The 22,060-nt window shown below is 41.8% G+C and overlaps 1 protein-coding gene across 3 annotated transcripts in view; it reads left to right on the forward strand.

The window, feature by feature from the left end:
- Positions 1–7,531: 7,531 nt before the first annotated feature.
- cpx (synaptic transmission protein complexin) overlaps positions 7,532–22,060 on the forward strand; it is a 171,374-nt gene continuing 156,845 nt past the window's right edge. Inside the window, exons 1-2 of one of the 3 annotated variants that reach the window (XM_076539321.1) lie at positions 7,532–7,546; positions 7,815–7,915. The gene's annotated coding sequence lies outside the window, so the exon portion shown is untranslated. Of the gene's footprint in view, positions 7,547–7,814; positions 7,916–14,766; positions 15,063–22,060 lie in introns of those variants that run through there. The other 2 variants (XM_076539322.1, XM_012288539.2) reach the window with 2 other exon arrangements.

The raw sequence follows: 22,060 nt of genomic DNA on the forward strand, positions 1-22,060 counted from the left end.
TGTTAAGGGTCTGGGAGAGCACGGCGTGGCAAGATAATAGGTTGCACGTGCCGTACGCGCTGTAAGGATCCTTCTTCCTCGTCATAAGCACTCTCTCGTAGCCGTGCGATTAAATTTAATCTCGCCTACGTTGCGAGTAATAATTACGGAATAATTATGAGAACGGTCTTTCGAGCCACGGTGTCGTGCTCAAAAGAAACGTTATTACGGAATTACTAGCACCGATTACCGAGGCGCTTAACGGCAACCTTCTTTCTCCTTCTTTCTTCCTTTCTTCCACGCGTTTAATCTCGAACCGGAATATTTCTCTCTACAATATCGACGTCGCTTTCGTGAAATATTTATCATAAACGGGAACCGGGATTCCGGTTTATCTTGAATTCATTTCGAACGAACTCGGTGTAAATTCCAGAAAAATGTAGAAAATGTTAATTCGCGTTGATTGACGGTAATGCCACGTTAGAAAAATATGCGTCGTACTAATAGAAAGCTTCTCTAGCTGGTTCAGTTGTAGGATTTCGTGGTGTCGGTTGCTCTCCATGCTTTCATGGCTGGTCTGGTATGCGGGCCGGTTGTGTTCCTACAGAAACCAAGAGGTTTCTGTCTCAACCTAGAAACCGCCTTCTGCGCCTCGTCGACCCTCCACGAGAAAAGAAAGACGAAACAGTGGCCAGTAATTAGAGTAGACTGTAGATATTTATGCAAATTCTTGTTTTTATATGAAATCTAGCCTAGACGAATATATTTCTACTATTAAGTCATCGCGAAATAAATCATCGAGAAGAAAGGCGAAGGAAAGAACAACTTTCCAGTTGGTTAATATTATGCTAACAATTTCAGGCATCGAACTGAAGAATTCAACAATCGTTGCACACATTTTGCACGTTTCTGTGTACACGTTATAAGCGCATAAATATCGCAGTCTACTAATCAAAAATGATTATTACTCTCGCGCAGACGCCCCGTTCGTGATCTGTTCTCCACGCTGTTTTGCATCTACCTATTTTTTGAACGATTTCGAGCGATCGTAACGCCGTCTCGACTTTACGAATTTACCGTGGCACCTTTTGACGCGTAAACAAGGTGTTTCCTTTCCGTTTGCCATTCTACCCGACAGAATTAGAAAAGCAACTTTATCGCAGCGATGTAAGCGGAATAGGAGGTGGTGCTCGTCAAAACAATTTTCTCTCGTTAACTCATCGGCCGGACTCATTAACTTCCGCTAATAAGCATGGCCAAGTGCAAGTGAAACACGGTCTAGCGTAATGGGTAATTACTGTTGCCTGTAATTATACATCCTTTGCAACTAAAACCATTGAATGCTTACGCGTGCTGCTGCAAAGCGTCATAGAATTTCAATTTGTAAGCAAAAAACCGGCCAGTATGTTTATGAAAGTACACGAGTACTCTGCGATAGCAATATTCGTGTTCCCTAGAAAACGTTACTTGAACGATTCAAAGAACGTTCGATATTTTTTTACCGCGTATTCGATGCAACCGTGAAAAATGTACAGCGTAATTCTACACGAAGTCTTTTGATTATACGTTACGGGCAACCTTCTTTCCGCAATACTGATTTCACTTTCGACTCGAGCCTGCTGATTCTACCGTTTTGTCATCCATTCAGAGAGATTCCCAGTTACTCGCGGAAAAGAATAAATATTTCACTCTGTTCACCGTATTGGTTATCGCGAATTAAAATTTTTTAAGAAATTTTCGAATCATAAAGTTAGATTAACGAAGAGGTTTCCTTTGACATTTAAGATACTTAACGACCACCTGCGACTGAACGAGTTCGATAACATTACTGGCAACTGAGCGTTGAAAAACATAGTTAGCAGAAGAAAATAATTAAGGAAATGGTCAATTAAGTTGATTAAAAATAGAATTGCTACCTTATTGGACTTCCGACAGATTCGTCGCGGTGTTTACCGCACAGATCGATCGGGATTAATCGCAAAAGGAAGAAAGTTTCGTAATACCGTTACGTGGTCGATTATACGAGCGGAAAGAGGGGACCGTTCGATTCGGAGTTGCAAATTCTGCACGATGGTTGGATTGCGAAACTCGTGAAAAAAAACGTTTCAAACTCTTCATTCATTCTCCCGGCAAGGAGAAAAACGATTGGACCTTTTTCTCGTTTCGTAACGCATCGCGATGATTCGTATGGCAGTACGCAACCGTGGCTAATCGAGACGCGTTATTACCGATTCCGTGTTCAGCAGCCTCGCGACGACACAACGCGCGAAAGTGCTCGGAGGTAACGAGGAACGGGCCGTTGACCGTAAATGGAAGACTTTCTCTGATGGAAACGCCATCGACAAGCAGGGTCAAAGTCTGATTCGATCTTTCCTGATTACGTTATAGGATTAATATTCGTTTATACACTGTGGAAGAGAGAGAAAGGGAGAGTGAAAGACGTAGAAAAATAATAATAACTCTATTCTGTTCGCATCACGCGATTGATACTCTCTTTAACTACCTTAACGATGTGCAGGTGGCTGTAAGAGCTCGCGCATTTAAAAAGTTTTGTTCTAGTTACAGACGTACGAGCTCGGCTTATTTGTCACGCGATCTCCCATTACACCGCGGCGAACCGATATAAGAATACAGTTGGCCAGATCTGGCGTGGGTGATAATTTTCATCCGGATCCAGATTTCGGTTGATCGCGTTGTCGCGACAATCGAAGTAAGGATTTGCGAGCGAACAAACTCGCGTGCCGTTAACGGGCGTTCAACCGTTAGATTATCATTGTCTAATATGAGTCAGGTTTGTGCCGTGAGTCTGTTGTTGCATAAAAGGCGTTTAAGTATGCATAGAATCAGCCGCACGGAACGATAACACGACGAAGCCGTGAAGTAATGGGAAAGATTATTTATGGATTGCGATATCTCTTATATCTTCAGTTGAATTACGACGATCTTGGAAAGTTCCCGTGGACGCGCCTTCCTGACACAGATTTCGCCTGGAAAATCCATGAATTTTAATATTGTTCGTAAATTGCGAAAAAATGCCGACTTCGGCCAAAAAACGGTCGATCATTTTCCAGTATTTCGTGACTGGAAATCTTCCTTAACGAACGGAGTTGGAACCTCTGTCGTGTCGCGTTGCCATTTTATCTTGATGATAAATTGCCCGACGGATTAACTTGCTCGTAAAGAACCGCAATTAAAAGCTGGCAGCCCTCTTCAATGGAATTTAAACGCAGTTTTGACGATCTCTTATCGAGTATAATATTGCACGGAAAGTGAAAAGTTTCTTAACGAAAGTTTGCAAACGATGCTAATTAATTAATCGTAAGGAAACTGTGATCGTTGTTCGAGCTGGAACGCCGGTTAAGATATCATCGAGAGGCTTGAGTCGCGTTCGGAGGAACAAAGGAGATGGTTTTTTAGGATGCACCTCGTGCAATTTAAATGAAACAGAGTGGAAAATGTTGAGCAGGTCGTGTAGCTTGCTGCGTAGCGTTGCAAAAACGACTCTTTCTTGCGTAATACAGTCTCCTCTCTTGCTGCAACTATGAGAAACGACGGACGTGAGAACGGGGTTCCGCAGGAACCAACCTACTGCACCGAAATTCCTCCAATTGCCGAAGAATATACCATCGTTTTTCTTATAAAAAGATTCTATATCGTTCATCAGATCAGAAAAGTTATCATCATTGATATACCTAGATAGGAACCAGAGTGGGCTCTATAAAGCTAGGACCTTGTCAATAATTTTCTGTAGGGAAATAGACCTTAAAGTAGCAAGTTATATTGGCAAAGATGATCGGTTTTCGAAGATGGCTGTTGAGAAAAAACATCGAAGCGATTGGCCAGGTTTTGAGAAAGTTGCGCGAGAGACGCGGCAAGAAACAAATGTTCCTCGTGTGGAACATCTACACGGTGGTCGCTGATATTTAATACTTTCACTCGAACTCCTTGACCCGCGCACAATTGCACGCGGACTCGTGTGCAACCGACGAGATCTGAACTGAACGCGTACCTCGGTTGCATGCACGACTTGCGTACAGGAAACGTGACCACCAATTAATAACAGCTACTTCCAGGTTTATCGGTACCAGATTCATCGAGAACGACGTTAGTTCTTTGTGTTTTAATGTTTTCTCAAACGGAAGGAATTTCACCGGGTTCGATATCTTGGAAGTTATGGTGACCGGCATCGGAAATTAAGCAAGCCGAGTAAAATTTTGTCCTCGAAGTAGCATTAATGTTACATTTTCGAAGAAAATGAAAGACGAATGCAGGCCGAACACGATATGTTCTTCGCGACAAACGTGTCATAGGAAATAAGATTAGCGAAGGAAAAGAGGAAAAAGGGAGAACGGTAAATTCTTTATTGACCAATTGTAATTCTACTGTTACTGCCGTGAAATTGCACGGTACAACGATTCGTCCATAAGGATGGCCTTGATTCTTGAATATCTGGACTACGGTAGCCTTCGCTTGCGTTCCGTTCATTATAAAGCATCTTTCTTTCATGGAGTCGCGTACGCAATTAAGACGGCAAATCGTGGAAGCCATCCGGAGAACGGTAAAATATTTTACGAACACGACGTCCGAGAATGGAATTTTTTTCGAGATACTATCTTGACCATTTGTTTCCTTTTTATCGATTTGTGCGTTAATAGAAGAAGACCTAGGCCGATATAGGTTAGAAACTTAGAAATTCTGTTAGGTTTAACGGCGTAATTAAGCGCTATTTGGATCAACGAGACACGGAAATTTCATTGCTCGTATTAAATTACTAGCGTCTTAAATAACAGGAAATTGTTAGAATTTTGTTAGCGAACAGGAAGCGGCCAGTAATTTAGCAGGAAAGTGTAACAACAATGTACTGGAATTTCATGTCGCAAATGCGCGTTTCCAGTTTATTATCGGAGAGCAAAGAAAGCTCGTTATTCTAATGAAATCGGGTGACCTTCGTTCTCGTTAGTAAAACGAAGAAACGAATCGTTATAACTTTCTACGGCAGCCATGAATGACTTTCATGATAAGAAGAAGAAAAGTGCGACGCATCTGCGGTTCTCAGTTACATCAGCGAAGAAGATGAAGAAATTTCTAAGCAGTCCGCAATCGAGAAGTGTACTCTCTAAACATCGGCGAGTATCCTTGGATCTCTCGGCAATCCTTTATTACGACGCATGGAAAGAGCAGCTTGCCTTCGATTTAACTTGGATCGTTCGCTAGCATTGTGGGAACCGCGAAAGGCTTAGGGAGATGAGTTTACACGCTTCGTTTCGTCCGTGCTCTACTAAGTGCACGGAATCCTTAAGATACCAACGGAATTGTCACGCTACGGGGACCATGCTTTGCATGTCCTACCGACAATCCAATGGAAAGAAAGTTGACACCGAAACACGCTCGTTAAATTGTCTGATCGATCTTTGAAAATTCTGCGCGTGGTCCGTATCGACGCGTGTAACTTTTTATTTTAAAAAGGGTCCTTGAGACGTTCACCGAATATTTTTGACGTTGCATTCTCTTGACCATGAACGAACATCGTGGTTGTACTTCAGATTTTCCGCTGTTGTATTTATGACAATAAATTTGGAAAATAGGGAAAGTTCGCCGAAGATTTTCACAGCGGTCGACAGTCCTTCACCGTTGCATCCTGCTAACATATTGCTGGTCCGTGTTGTCGTGCCACACGGAATGTTTGTCCGAAACGACACGTCACCGTTTCAAATCTTTTTTGATCCTCGTGGTTTTCGTTGAAAAGGATCCTTGAGAAACGAGGTTACGTTCCTCAAATGTCCTGAATATTGCATTTTCTTGACCGCGAATGGACGCAAAGTACGATATTATGGTTATTATATTTTTTCCTTCTTTGCTCATAGAAGAATATATCTTTCGAGCAACCTGTATCGAAGATAGAATTTTCGAATCGAAATAGAAGAAGTAGAAGGGTTGTCCAACATAAATAAGCGGCGTGGAGAGGTGAGCTTCGTCCGCGATTACGTTTTGCAAACGGTAGAACAGGGTTTGACGGCAATTTGAGTAATTACGCCGACCCAGTTCACGGTAAATTCTTCTAACCCAGAAATACGGATTACAAAAGTGGCGAACAATCGACGGGTCGTCGAATTTTCGATTCGTTGAACAAGTGCTACGTATCGAGAAACTTTATTCGAACGAATCGAAAGAATCGAGTTGATCGCGAGGTGAAACGCAATTAATACTTTCGCGGAGAAAATTGGTTTCGGGATGTAGCAGCAGCTTGGAATCTAATATTCTATGCACTGATTACCACTGTTTTGATATCGCTGCATCAGCCGGCCAATAATTCCCTATCCCCTCGTCTATCGCGTTCGCTAAATTACATTGGTAATTGCTACGGATAAATTCGATTTCGACCGTTTAGATACAATTCCAACCTATTGAATTTTCATTTGTTTCAATCGATAACGTACGGTTATTTTGCTCGCTTTCGTTGGGAAACGGTACGTTGATTATTGTCAACGGAATAATTAATCGCTTCGTTTAGATTTTCGCTAAATTATTTCGTAGCTCGAGACAAAAGAGACTTTGCAACGAGTAATTTGTTTATAGATATATACCAATTAACCTTTTGCTGTAGGATATCGCGGTGTAGCTTGCGGTTCGAATGGGACGAATCTGGGTCGCATTTGTAACACGAGTAAATTGTAATTTCACTAGAATTTTGTGCAGTGGAGGATTGCTAAAGGGTGAATGGCTAACTCTATTAACACGGGATTGCTGGGTCACGATGAGTGCTTCGCTTACGAGAAGCAATTTCGACTAACCCTTTTCTTTCTAACGAGAAATATAGAATCGATGTTATAAACGCGATTAACTTGCCCCGCGTAAATTTCTAATTTAATCGGCGAACATCAAATTTTGCCATATTCGATAAATCGAAATTAATCCTGATATCGACACCAGAATTACCAATATTTTACAAAGCATAACACGCGTGTTAAACGAATTGGTGTCAGATGAAACATGTTCGATGCATCGAGAGGCTCGTAACGCATGATTCAAGACTTATTAGAGATCGCGATCTTTGGAGCATCGAAGGTCTCCTATATTCTTCTAAAAGGGAATGGTACAATCTTTTTTTCTTCTCTTAACTGCTTGGCATACATAGACAAATGTTCAACAATGTGTGTTCGGTAATGACTATAATGAGCATCTTCTACACAGCTGATTCTGTGAAACACTGTACATCCTTCGGGGAGAAACGAATAAATAGTTGTCGACTACGGAAAGAATAATAGTACTAAAATTCAGTGGAATACTTTAAATAATATTAATAGAAACTGTAGAGAAAATAATTTATATTACCTCGGCTCGAAGTAGGTAAGGCGATAAATGTTGATAAACATCCCTCTACTCGGGGGCGCACGAACTCGAGACTTGTTATGACTCGTCAGTTTAACCGTGACCGTGGCACAAGCAACATCGAAACAGAAGTACGTTATAATTCGCGAATTTTCTTCCGTGTAGACCGCGTTTGTGCGTATCCGTGTGTCACCGTGTGTGCGTGTTTGCCCGCACGTGTTTACACATGCATCTACAGGTACGTGTCATTGCATTGCATCCTTGTGAACATGTACGCATGTGTTTGATATACGTCGCATGATTACACACGCGTACAAAACAGCTTTACTTCATTTTCCCGTATGTTTTACGCGGTGTAAACATATTCGCGTTCAGGATACTTTCACACGTGATTAGGCACGTGTGTAAGAATGCTTTAGTGATTTCTAGATCTGTTACCGTAGATATAGGAATGTATTTAAAATGGTAATGAAAGTAGGTTAATGTTTGTGTTTGTACTTTTTCAGAATGAATTCGAAACGAGCAACGTTTCGCTTTGGAGGTGCTGGATCTTGGACTACATCCTGGATTTTGCAGAGATATTTCTTGGAGGTGGAGTATTTTCGAGGTAAGTAAGGAATAATTGCTTACTATGTCATATTGTTATACGGTTTCTTGAACTATTGCCCCTATGTAGCGTGAGATAGGAGATTTTTCTGTTGCCATAAAGAAGATTCCATTCTTAGATCTTTTAGTATCTGCTTATGAGATAGTGTGTCGTAATGCTCCAAGCGTTTCCTTTTCAATGAATTCTTATACCGTCGTGATTATGACATTGATGAATAATTATTATTTTGTATAATGTTCAATATCTTTCGTAATCTCTGTGAATATCCTATATAATGAGACTTTTTCTTCGTACGAAACTCGTCGTTGAAATCTTCCATTAAAAATTTCTGTTAGAATCCAATCGAAGGGTACACATACGGTTTCTATAGAATTGCAACTCTTCGTACTTTTATTCTCACCACCTTAGGTGAGCCGATTTAATTGTCCTGTAATGCGAGGAGGTCCTTGATAGATTCTAGAATTGTCTCCTTCGCGGTGTTACCATAATTCGAGGAAATAATTGATCAAAGGCCTTCATTCTCGTTTTCTTTTTCATGCAAACTCTTTCTTCCAATTAACGGAAACAGACGCGAACGAAATTACCTCGTATCAAAAGCATTTTATTAATATTTTAGTAAGTTTCGCTTCATTAAATTCTATCGTATTTCATCCATTATTAAACTTCTGAATCCGATGTGGATAATTTCAAACAAAATTACAGCGGTATTTCATTATGTTAACCGCATTAATATTACTTTATTATTTAGTCGCTATCGCGGTATTGAAATTTAGTCGATTTTCGCAAAATATTTACGATAGAATTAAGATCGTTACTCGAAATGAAGCTACGAGTTTGATTCGATCGATAGTCAAAATCATTCGATTCCGATTTGGAGCATTGACATCTTTCTTTTTGCAAATCACCGCTCGATTTCGACACAGATTTACGTCATCCCATATATAACCGAGACGTAGATTTCACATTTCAAGTTTCGACTCGTGTTTACTTTGCACTTGGTCATCAAATAATTGTTCGTTCCTATTTCTTTTTTTAGCGACGAAGTAACTCGTGCGTGTAATTGTTAAATACTCCAATCAACGCGTTAAACGATTAGATGTCTTACTTAATACTTTCATTGCGAATATCATTGAAAGAACACCGAAGGCAATTATCATATTTTATCTCCCATCTATTTCTTTATTTTGCATCCTTGATGCACGAGACTACAACATCTTTCCTGTTTATTATCGAGAGGAAGCTCCTCGAAGATGAACACTGTCGTACAAGCGAAGAACAATGTAACGGATCGCGTGAAATTGTCACTTTTTTTTAATTTGCATTCCTTCGTTTTATGAGATGCTATCGTTTCGGTGTATCGTAAACGGATGTACGAAGTATGAATCAAACATCTCTGTTAGCTCGTGTATCGTAAAATCTAAAGAATGAAACAAACAAGATTCAAAACGGTGTTCGAATTTAGTTGATATAGCAGATTTCTGTACTATCAACTCCATTCTCTTCAGTTGTCCATTCTTCTGACGGAGGTCGCCCGAATAGCGCTCGAATTATTTCTCGTATCTTTGAAATCGAATTTTCTACCCTTTACTTTGCATCACCTTTGACCAAGAATTCGAAATAAAAAAATTCTTTTTAAACGTCGAGGTCATTGAAATAACAATTAAAACGAGGGAAAGTCTTTCCGAATATTAAATTCAGAGTTCTCGAACGCGATCAAATTAAAGGAGGAATTTGGCGATAAAACGACAAGTTCGTATAGTTTTGTAAGTCGTGGCAGACCACGATCAACAAGTTCATTTCCAAGCAGCGCGGTAGTAGTTCGTAGTTCAGAAATGCGATCACAGATGCATTAAAGTAATTAAAGTTTAATTAAGCCAGCCACGCACATTGTGCCACTGCCAACGGCCATTAATGTTCTCGCGATAACCTGCGTAAATGCGAACGCGATGAAATCTAATATTCGGGATCGATGCCTTTCGGCACAGCCTCTAACCCGTCTTTTATTAAACCAAGCGCCACCAAGAATGCGGTTATTGCTTTTCATTCGGAGCAATTTTTCATCAGGGGAAGTGTATTAGGTCAGACCACCTGCACGTTCGCGCTTTTTCTCCATTTTTTTTTTCTAGGGAACTTTGAAATTTCCTCGAATACCCTTTATCTTATCGTCTTTCATTAGTGTTCCTAATCTTCTTTGGGAAAATTTCAACTTTCAGTATTTATTTCACGTTTTACATAAAGTGGAACAAGAACTATTTCGTAGGGAATTTTGAAATTTTGTTGCGGATCTTGCAGTTTCAAGGTATAACTTTTATCTTATCTTGTTTTGTTAACGTTCGCAGTTTTCCTTCGAAAATTTTTAACTTTAGGTCGATCCAAGTTTTAGCCTCTAATTTGTGTGGCAACATGGCCCAACCTTTGCCGGCTAAGGCACGATTTTAACTTCAAATTAGTTACTGTTTTACATTTTCTTGAATTACAACGCGACTACAAAAATTTTAACTGTATTCGTACATTTTCACGAAGAGTTTTAATAGACAAATTTCGGTCGGGACTTAGTCCTCGTTTGCTATGTAAAATTGAAAGATTAGCTCGGTACCGTTCTGATATTTTCAACATCATTTCATTACCAGAAGGGTTGTACAAGGATACTCTGCTCGTTAGTCAAAACGTGAAACAACGTTACGAGCAAATTGTTAATGAATTAAATGCGAGCGGAAGCCGTGTAATTTTCCAGGTTGACGAGCACCTTCGTCTAACATCTTCCATACACACACGTACACAGACATATGAGTACACGCGTTGGAGAGTTGGATCGGACGTTGAGTTGAATTTCGTTCCTTACACTCGATAGTCAAAGGGTGTTTACAATTTACTTACGTCCGTTTGCGCATCTTCCTAAGAACCTTGAAACGTCCACACTTGTCTCTGAAGGTAGCAAGTGAGAAATCTCTCGCTGGTCGATTGTGTCACCGAGAGTTCATCGCGTCTGAAAAATTATGGTTCCTAAACAGAAATAAAGAGGGCGGCGTTTTGTTACTCGACCTTTTCGTATAATGTTTGGAAGCGGATTGAACATGCCGTGTGGATCAATAAATTACTGCTCACTTTGAACTATGTTTAAAGGGGATATCGTTAACGTAATTGCACGCGATTCTATGACGATAAAATAAAGGAATAGAGTTCTTTTGAAAAATCTGTTTAGCCTTTTGCTACGTCAGTTCGTTATTAGAATAATCGCGATAGCATTAATGATTCGTAGTACATTCTCTAAATTAAAAAGTTAACAGAACAAATATGTAAGCGATCGTGTATAGTATTTGTGGGTGCGTATGGACTCTCGATGTTTCACGGATGCCCGCCAGACTTTGGTTCCAGGAGATGCTGCTCGGAATCACGTCTTGGGACTGGCGAAGTGCAAATCCATGTTAGTGGTATAACGCTTCGCTATAAGTCTCGGAATTATGTGGACCGTGATAAGCATGCCGAAAAGCGAGAAAACACGATTATCTTTCTGGGATTATTTCCTTGCGTTCTGGCTTTTCGTGGATGAACTAACGCTTTAACATACCGTTTAGTTCGTTACGAACGAAGGTAACAATTCCATCGAAATCTTTCTTCAACATTTGCCTCTGAATACTGTACTTTATGTACAGACGTAATCGATGTACAGAGCTTTGTTTCACTTCCGTATTGTTCTCGCAAACTTTACAAAAACTTTGCTCGTTTTTACAGCGTTCCTCGGTTTTTTTATTCTTCCGGACGATTTTTCAGTTTGTCCGTTCCTATCAATTGGATCTTCGACTAACGCGTATTCAACGGGACATCCAATAAATTTGATCGAACAAAAAATATCGAATTTGTAAAGTCACGTCGGAGTTTTCTCTTTGTCGAACACTCGTTCTTTCTGTTGGATGAATCGTGATTTTTTTGCGATTCCTGCGCGGGCACGATTTTCTTTTCCCGCGACGGAGAAGAAAGGAAAACGTACGCGCGTTGGCAGTATACGGAGCAGAAGCGTTTTCAGTTCCTTCCTTAGCGCGTAATTATTGATTCGATTAGGAATTCGATATTCCGACACGGCAGCGTGTCTCGTATAAAGCATTTAACTCCTCTCAGAATGTAAGGAAATTACGTAATTTCCGGCTTTCCTGTCACGACACAACCCTCGTTTCATGGTTTTGCGTTAAGAACTTGAGATGCATCTGACACGTTTGTCTGTCCACGTGTTTACGTTTCTACCGACGACGTTTAATCTTCGATTCGACAGTCCGCTGGTCGATCTCTGATCTTTCGTATATTCTATTCCTTTGTCGAGACTCGAATTTTCTACGCCCCGATAAATAAACGATAACGCATCTTCAGAGGTGCTCGTAACTTCAAATATTTGCCCCTTTACTTGAACGTTTACGCGATAATACTCGTAAAGTCGTGGTGGCGACAAAATCGGGTTAATACGCGTTAAAGTAAAGTTCTTTTAAACATCGTCAGCGATTCGTCGTGTGCTATATTTATCGAGAAATTCGTGTTTGATTTGAAAGGTATCGATTTATCGTGGAAGTATTCGTGATTTATATGACAAGTGGAGATAAAGTCAAGCCATGTCACGCTATTAACTCCGTACATCCGATATATTTCCGTTTTAAGCAGGTATCCGGGAATGTCATAAAATTCTAACGATAATACCACGGTATTACAGTTTCGAGTAATCACTGTACGTGTTCGTTTTATCAAGTTGATAAAGCGAGCTCGACGTTTGCCTATTTTTGGAAATTGTATCATCGTTTAATTCTTTTTACGATAATCGACTCTGTCGGTAGTTTCAGTCTTTATTTAACACGACGAAACATTTAGAGCAAGCGTTATTCAAGAAATGGCATTTATTCGAACACACCGTGTTTTCATTTCGCTTCGTTCTAAATACCGAGAGATTTTCGCGAAATAAAGCGAAATGAGGTAAAAGTTGAGGAACGCAGACATTTATTTTGCCCGCCGGTATAACGATATTCCAGGTAGATCTTTTTTTCTTCCGCTTACGATATAAATGTCAGCTAGGCTTTAAAGACGAACTCGAAAAAAAAGCGAAAGAGAGAGAGAGAGGGAGAGAGAAAAAGAAATATCGCGCTAACTTTTGTCCGCGTTTTCATTTCTCTGTCAGCTTCCAATTCAGAATAACGTTGACCCAGATTTGCATTTTTCCACGAGCGGCTAAAAAGCGCCTAGCATGTACGTGTATACGACAGCTTGTAGAGAAGTTGCGTTTACTTAATGGATCCCAAGGCGATGTGTAGATACGCGAACGTCTTTTATTGTCACTTCGTAGCCCGTGATTTTGATCGCGCCACCTACCCAACGAACAAAACATCCCTTTGCACGTTGGATATCGAACCGGATGAATGGAAACACAACGACTCGGTTCTTTTATCGATTCATCAAACACCTATATTCGTTTGCGTATAACGCGTGTATACAAACGATGTAGAACAGAAACGGGTAACTCTATATTTACGTCGAAGGTTTTGCGAGAAGGCCGCTTTAAAGCTAAAACGTTTATGATAACAACGAAGTTTCTCATCTTGGTGTTGTGGCGAAGCGAGACGCACAACATCGTCTAAATTCTCATCATGCTATGACCTATATATACGCGTATACTCTCTCTTTCCCGTAGTTTCGTTCGCGAGCAAAGTTTCGGCACGTTTAACAGCCAGGTTTCGTCGATGGTTCCGAGACCGATGCACCTGCACGGTGTCGGAATAGTTTTCTTTAAATCACTAGCGAAGGCGATCGAAAAAGGAGAAAGTTTAGTCGACGCGCATTAGGGAAATTAATCGAGAGGGAAGGGAGGAAGTTTAAGCGTTCACGCGTTCGTTGGCGTCGTAATAAGAGCCACGTTACCACGGTACAAGGTCATATGGTTCGTTAAAAAGCAACAAATCTTCCGAATTAACATTCCGATTCGATAAATTTCGAGTTACCGGTGTGCCTTTAATGCTCTTAGTTAACCATTTTGTTCGATGATACGGTCGAGAATAAAAATGCGATTAAAAACAAGAAAGGAAACTAAATTTATGCGCATTAAGAAAATGAAGATAATCGAAAAAAGTAGCGGAAAGAAAAGTTAAGAGCGGAAAAAGAACATCAACGTCCAAATGAACATAGAGGAGGAAGCAGGGGAGGGTGGCAAATAAAAGGGAGAGGCGCGTTCGCGAGAAATCGGCGAAGAAGAGGCAAATATAAACAGAAAAATTGCGAAATACTCGAGTCGGAGTGATCCGGCGAGAAATCGTCGTTACAAGTAGAAAAATCGAAAAGAAGAAGCGCGATAAGAAAGCGGTGAAAATTAGCAAAAAATGGTAATGAAAATACAGGAGGGGGAGGAAGAGAACGAAGAAAGGACAAGGTTCGCGCGTACGGTAACACAGAGGGAACGTTTGTAGGAAGTAGAATAGGGAGTAGAGCGTAGAGAATGGCGGATAGGAGAGAAAGGGATGGAAAACAGGGGGAAAAAGATAGGTGCATAGACACAGAGATAGGAACGTGTGGTACGCGTACGCCCCGCCCTCTTCCCAACTCGACTCGTCGCTCTCCCTCTCCCTTTTCCTCTGCAAGGCTCGACGGTAGGGTTCCGTTGGTCGTGCACCCTCTTGGTCGGTGTTGGCAGCCCTTCTGCCCCTCGCTCCTCTTTCCGCCCTGCACCCTAGCTTACCCCATACCATTTTCAATGGATCGATGGTAATTCGTTAACCCTCCGTCGAGCGGCGCCAGCGTCGTCGTCACGGAGACTCGGTCGCTCAGTCGGAACTCGGGTTCACTCAGTCTACGACCGTTTGCCACGAGACTTCGATCTCCATCGGTCTTTTCCCGTCTTTCTCTGTCTCTCCTCCCTTCTTTTTCCCTCTTGGAGGGCAGAAAGCAACTACCACCACCACCACCGTCGCCACCACCACCACAACTACCACCACCACCGTCGTCACTAGCGTCACCGCCACCGACGACCGGGGAGACCCACGTAGTCTAAACGTGAGACTCGTACGGACGTCCTCGCCGTCGTCCTCGCCGGTAGTCCTCGTACACTGTTTTTCGAGCCAGCACTTCGGTTCTATCCTCGACTTTGTCGTTCTTCCACCCTCCGAGTTAGCAGAGACCCAAGGTGAGTCATTTATAACGATATCAACTCGGAGAATCACGCTTTTCCGTCGTCGCGTCGAAAACAACGTCGTCGATGTCTCTGTGTTTCGCTACGTGGTCCGAGTTTATTTTATGCACATGGCGAGAGGCGAGAGGGACGATCGGGTTTAACGAGGTACTTTCAAAGTAATTGAAACCCGCGACAAGGAAGTATCGAAAAAGCTCGAGGTCGCGTCACGGTGATACGCGGCTAAGTTCAGGCGTACGTCGTCGTTCCTCGTCGATCGCGTCACGTTCGTGTATTTTCTGGCTCTCTCTTTTTCGTGGCTGTTCGTCGCGAGAGGTACGTGTGCCACGGCTCGATAAAACGCAAGGGTTAGGCCGCTCTGCGGCTCGCTCTCTCTCTCCCTCTCTCTTTCTCCCTCTCTCTCTCGCTCCCTCTCTCTTTCTCTTCCTCATCGATCTCGAACGTAGCTTGCTTTTCCCGAGCCGCAAAGTCGTCGACGTTCGTGGCCCTTGAACGCATCGTGTGCACACGGGGTGCAGCGGTCGTCAAAGTCTCCTGCCACGAAGCGATTCCCCCGCGAAAACCTCCGCTAACCTTCGCCAATGTCGCACTCTTTGCCGTTCGCCGAACGCGATTAGCGCGTCCGCTGGTTCAGTAGAAACAGACGCGCTTCGCGAGACACGCGATATTACCGATCGATATTATTACGATATTATGTTAAACTAATTCCCGAGTTTTATCGCGCTTCGATTCGCTGGCCTGACACGTTTGTTTTTACCAAATTCATAGCCCTGATTATCGAGGACTGTGGGACGCAGTAGAAATACCCGTTCCTGGTGCGCCACGCGATAGATTATTAAAGATATTAATGTCTGGGTTTTAGCGCTGTCTCTTGATGACTAGGACATAATAGATGATACACTGTAGGTGCTATATAGAGGCAGCTATAGGATAATAGTACCATAGATATTCGTAGCATTGTACATAGGTGACTGACACACGGTACAACTGCAGCGGTGGTAATACGATGGATTGTAAAGGGATGTTAATCGCTAATTATTTATTCCAACGTCCTGATTCGCGGTGAATGAATAGCGCGGTCGATAAATATCGGCGTGATACCATCGATTAATCTTGTTTGCTTACATCCCTTATGGTTCGTTTAAAAGAACTTGGAGCTACGAAGACAATATAAAAATGACTAGACAAGGTTTTCGTACTCGTAGGAGAAAGATGGACAAAAGGTTAGCGAACTTTCACGGTTTCTTTCATCACCTTTCGACGTGGTCGTCTATCCTTATGATACTCCAGTCTTTTGTTCGCCGTGTCGCGTAGACGAGGAAGAATAGAGGAAGAACGTCTTTCAAAGTGATTATTCAATGGCTCGGTTTCTCTACGTTCTTCTAGAGAGCATATTAAGCGGCCGTTCGTTTATCTTGTATCGCGATGGAACGGTTGTACCCCGAGAACGTGTAAACCTTTCGCGACAATTGCTTTTCCACCACGGTTTCCACGGCTCGCGGAGAAGTTGAATCGACGATGCGGGTTTAAAGCTTGAATTTCGGCGCACGTATAATTCACGAATCCATTTACTTCGACGGCGATCTTCGAGAGTCCGTTATGATATTGCGAATTTGAAATTCCTTCGGAGAAGTTTCTGCCAGCCCAGGGTATCGCGAACTTGGATTAACTCGGCATCAAGAAGTTAGCCCGCCTCGAAAATTAATTCTTCTCCGCGAGGTGAGACCGAATGAGAAATTTCTTCGGCGCTTGCCTGTTTTCCCTCGAAGCTCTTCGTTTTCTTAATCTTCTTTAACGCATCTTGTTGCTCGAAAACGAATTCTTTTCGGGCGTGTTTTTTATATCGGTCATCGGATCCGTTGACAAGAACATTTGCTAATTTTCTATCTAGCCGACCAATCTGCATACGGCCCTCCAAAACGTTCAACTTGATGAATGCGTGTTACACGGCCTCGTAATTAATGGCGGAGGTGATACGTCGCTCTCTGATTATGCGAGTAGGCTTAACGCAGCAACAATGAATCACGGATCGCTGTCGGTGATGTATATCTTACGCTCGCGTTCGTCCAACGAAACGTCGATGCATAGTTAGTTCCGTTTTCGCGATAAATTCTGTTCGGAACCGCACGAATTCAGCCATTTCGGTGATATAATACCAGCGAATATTTTGGAGTATCTCTTAATTCGCGATTACTCGACTAAAGTCGTTTAAAAAGTAAACGAAATCGTTGAAACGAAAGAACGTACGAATTGTATTCTCTATAATTTTAAAGCGTTAAAAATTTCCCTCTTCGTTCGACTGTGAAAATTCTAGCAAGCACACGCGAAGTTCTTCTTTCGTAGCCCGAAGGAAATTCTGTCTGCTCTCATGGAGTATCCTGGTTCCGCATTCCTATAGGGCATAGCAACGAAATTGAGACGTCCTTTCTTGGATGCGAAGTTCGCTCGCCGTTCTGCTCGACCGCATTACCATTTTTCGGCAATCGAATCGAATCGATAGTCCGCCAGTCTGGCGCCGTTCCTTCGCATCGACGCGTCGTTAAATCGACCTCGCCGATTCGGACCTATAAATCGCGCGTAAAGCGACCTTCTGTTTTTTTCTTATTTTGGTCGAACGCTATCTTACTGGCCTAGTAATTTACGGCTACCTCGGAGAGATGTTGATTTCAGATAACTTCGATCGTGACTCTACGTTCTCGAAGGGTGTTGTAAGATTCCGAGATATTTCTGCCTTTGAACTAATTCGAATTAATCAGAAATATTTGCCGTTCGATCGTATTCTATTCGTAGATACGAATTTCCAAAAAGTTGTACTTGTTTTGTAGGGAGCAATAATGTGGGTCAGATTGTAAATATCTTGGGTGGAGTTATCGCGTTGCCGGGCACAGGTTCGCGCAGAATAATTTACCGAATATTGTATAAAAAAGGTACTTCTCGAGAACCTAAGTAAATAAATAAATGGAATATTCATACGTGGCCCCGTAGCTTCTTTTAATACGAAGCTCGATGACCCAGTTGACATAAAGCGGAGAGTAGCACCTTTAATACTCGACCGAATATCGCTCGAAATAGAAACCATCGACCAGTCCGATATCATACTTTCTATAACGGCCGGTTAAATCGAATCGGTTTGTCGTCGAGATGATTCTTTGAGCGGAGTCTTTTTAACTCGGTCAACGCGACTTGTAACGAATGCCTCGCTCTATTTTGACTCTTACCACTGCGCCTATTCTCGCTCGCTAACGACTCTCGTTGTTATCCGTCTTATTAAATTCTAATTAGAATTCAATCATTTCGTAACACGGAACTCTCGAATAGTTATTTTTAAAAGTCACGATTAAAAGAGAATTATAAAACGATCCTTCTTTTTGGAACAGTAAAACGATTATACAATAACGTCAGAAGGGGGAAAGGGAAGCGGTGGCGCGTAAAAAAACGAATTAGAAGCCATCAGTTCGAAACGGAATTACGCCATTTATCCGGCAAAAGAAACGACTTGCTAAAAACGAAAGCTCCAGCTTCGAAGGACAGCCACTTTTTCGGTAGAAAGAGCACCGACCTCGTTATCCTCGCTCAATTTTAGCCAACGATATTTTTTCCCTCTTATCCGAGCGGCGGAATAATGTTTGTGACATACAGCTCAACGATAGAAATCGTTCCGTTCGAGTGAGAGACGAAGCAGATTATTCGCTCGAAAATATCGTAATTACAACATTCGTGCATATTCGAGATCGGAAAATAAGTGTATTCGGGAATGATTGCCATTTCAAAATGAATAACTTTGTAATGTACTGGGTAAACTTTTAATTACAATAATGGTAGATTTCGCGAAGTGTGTGCCGAAGATGCAGCGCCGAGTAATTGCAACGTGTAACGCGTCTGACTACGCGTGACTAGTTCTACTGTGACGATGAGCGTCTTAACGAATCAAGAAACGCGCGTTTCTAATGCCGAAAGGCTTTTCCGCAAACTAATTTCAAGCTTGCGAGGTCGTAATTTTGGAAAGTCTTTGAGAGATCAGCGGGCTCGATAATATTTCGAGCAACGACGTCGGACTTGGGGAAGTAAGGGTAGGTCGTGGTGCGATGGGGTGGAAGGGAAAGAGATAGGTTAGAATTTGGGTCGTACACTATCGTTCATAAGTATCTGGACACTTGGTAAGTTTGGAAGGGACGTTGTTAATGTCCCTAAACGGTATAAATTACTTAGCGAAATTAATCTTTTCTTCCCCTAATGAAATTGAAAAATTATAAATTAACTTGTTCGTTAAAAACCATGTTGGATCCAGACGCTTGATAAGCACGACGAAATGTTGCTGAATGGATAATATTATTAGCCGTAATTAAACTCTTCTTTCCTCTCACGCAATCGGAAAATTGTAAATCAACTTGTTCGTTAAAAATCTTATCTGCTCGGACTGATATCGTCGGATGGAAAGTTATTTTTTATTAATAAATTTTCGTTCACGCGGTTTCGATAAAGGCCGTCGTCGACCCAAAAAAATATTGAAATGCTCGAAGCAATCCTGACGGACCGTCAGGTTTATTCCAATTACTTTTGTCGCAACTTCATTCGAACAATCTTGTGAACATTTTCAAAAGAATTTTTCGCATGAACAAACCAAAACGCTCTCGATCCATTACTTTTTCCTTAGTTATCCTGCATTTTCCCATGTTTCCCTTTCGCCAATACCACGTTATTCGCCCTTTGATCGTACAACCAGAAAGATTCGAATTGAAATACTGCTAGCGTATAGTTTGATTCGGTTAATTAAGTCACTTCGATTACGTTCTACTCTCTGTTTTCTACCTGTCCCCGTTTCGCCTCCTCTTTTTCATTTCCACTTTGTATTCGCTATTGCCGGAATCGTCCAAAATTTCCAGACTTCCGTCAAAATTACGTCACTGTATTATAATCTGTTCCATTTTATTTTCCGCTATCCTATTTTCGCTTCTTCTCGTTCCGGCAATCCTATGAAGGTAAATCGTTCGTTTCTTACGACACGAGTTCCATTTCTGCTTTTTCTCTTGTTGGAAGTTTTTTGTAGCTCGCGACCAGAATCTCGATAAGGACGAATTCGGTTAAATTAATGAGGAATGGAAATAGAAGAAAGGATAGAGAGGAGGGTAGGTCGTTTAGTCGAATTCTCGTTAGCCGGTCGATTGTGGGAAAATGCACTGGTGTTGTCAGATGTCGAGCTACGAATACGAAGTCCGAAAATCGGGACGACCTTTCAGGGACAATCGAGGTTGAGGTAGGATAGAAAGAAAAAAACTCGGGAAAGACGGGAAAAAGAAAGGAATTTCACCGGGTCGAGAATAGGGTATCTGATAGCTAGCTGAATGGACTTCCGAAAGGAAAGTTTTGCGGTCGGTAATTCGATAGGTGACAGGAATTAACTGAGAGGACAAGTTGTCCAAGTTCTGCGGTGCTACTTTTTTGTTTCCGAAAGTTTCGACCTTTTAAAACGTCAATTATTGCGTCGTTTAAGAGCGCTTTGTAAGGATGAAATAATTAGAAATCGAATTCAAAATTTTTAGTAGATCCGTCTGACTACATACGGTCTTTTCCACTGTGGCAATAGAGCTGTTCACGCTCTGGCGCAGTAGAATAAGTCGGTGCAAAATACGACGTACGCGTTTGACGACGGTGTTACGAATATCAAAAGGGAGAAGATATCGATTTATTATTCGTATTATTACCGCCATGACTTGGACGGTATTCGGATTAAATAACGTTCGTTGGTTTCTATCGAAAATCAATTTCGATGAAATTTTGCACTAGCCAGAAAAAATCTTTTGTCGAACAAAAGTACCCCTATATCCCTTTGTGTATAACTTTTAAAAGGCAGAATTTCATCTCCATCGACGTTCAAAGCAATTCGAAGCCCGTTCACGATTCACGCCGAGGCGGGAAGATAAACTCGAACAGAATGGTGTCTATTCGATGCGGTGCAAAAATCTATTTGGAATAGAGATAAATTTTTAACCGAACCATTCGTGTAGTCGTAACTGGAACACGGTACTTCCGTTGAAACGCAAACAGGGAACAAACTCATCCGGTCGTCGATTTCGCTACGCTTTCTCTTTATAGACTTGTTCCTTTCTATCATTTTCCGTCTTCCAAACAAGGCCCCCCGAGCGGGCAAAGAACGACCCAGTTTCGTTCGTTCGGCAAGAATTTATGATAGCGTTTCACGGCTGAAATCATCACTCGTCCCTTCATTTCGGACAATTTCGTCCCGTGGACGCGGTTACACGCACAATGAGTCGTTTTCGAGCCAAGCCCCTCGATTATCGACCAGCCACGGCTTATCGCTGATTATCAGTTTGGAATATAGCCGTGCTATTCGTTGCTCGTATATCGACCGTCCTAACCTCGTGTACACCATCGTCGATTATGCTTATATCTCGATAACGCGATTGCTTTCGCGCCAAAGATTAAACCTTCTTGCCGCGTTATTTCACTCGGACCAAGTTTATTTCGGGTTTATTCAAATCTTTTACCGACGAAGACGATTTTCTCTAAATAAATATCCACGGGGTTTCATAGCGATATTTGCATTTACAGTTTGCAAGATATTCGCGTCCGTTCGAGTACATTTTTAGATCACTTTATTTCGACTTCCGGACGGTTCTGTACGCGACAGGAATAACCCTCGAAAAAGAAATAAATTTGGAACAGGATCTCCTACGATCGATATATCCATATTTGCCTATTTGCTTTCAATCTTGTAAAGGAACAAAGGTCAACCGCTGTCAGTGAGCCTATTAATCTTTCGAAATTGGGTCGCCGTTGTTGTTCAATATTAACCGACCAACGAGCAATCTTTCTCAGATTATTTCGCTGGAAGGTTAGTATCGTTGGTTCAGCATAATCTTCCCAACACGGCGATTCCCTTTGTTATCCATAAAATCGTGCCGCGATGTTAACGCATTGTCAACCCACGAGATAAAAGTAATATACGATTCGAAAAACCTTTTATCGTCTGT

The sequence above is a fragment of the Megachile rotundata genome, chromosome 13, assembly GCF_050947335.1.
Source record: "Megachile rotundata isolate GNS110a chromosome 13, iyMegRotu1, whole genome shotgun sequence".
NCBI lineage: Eukaryota > Metazoa > Arthropoda > Insecta > Hymenoptera > Megachilidae > Megachile > Megachile rotundata.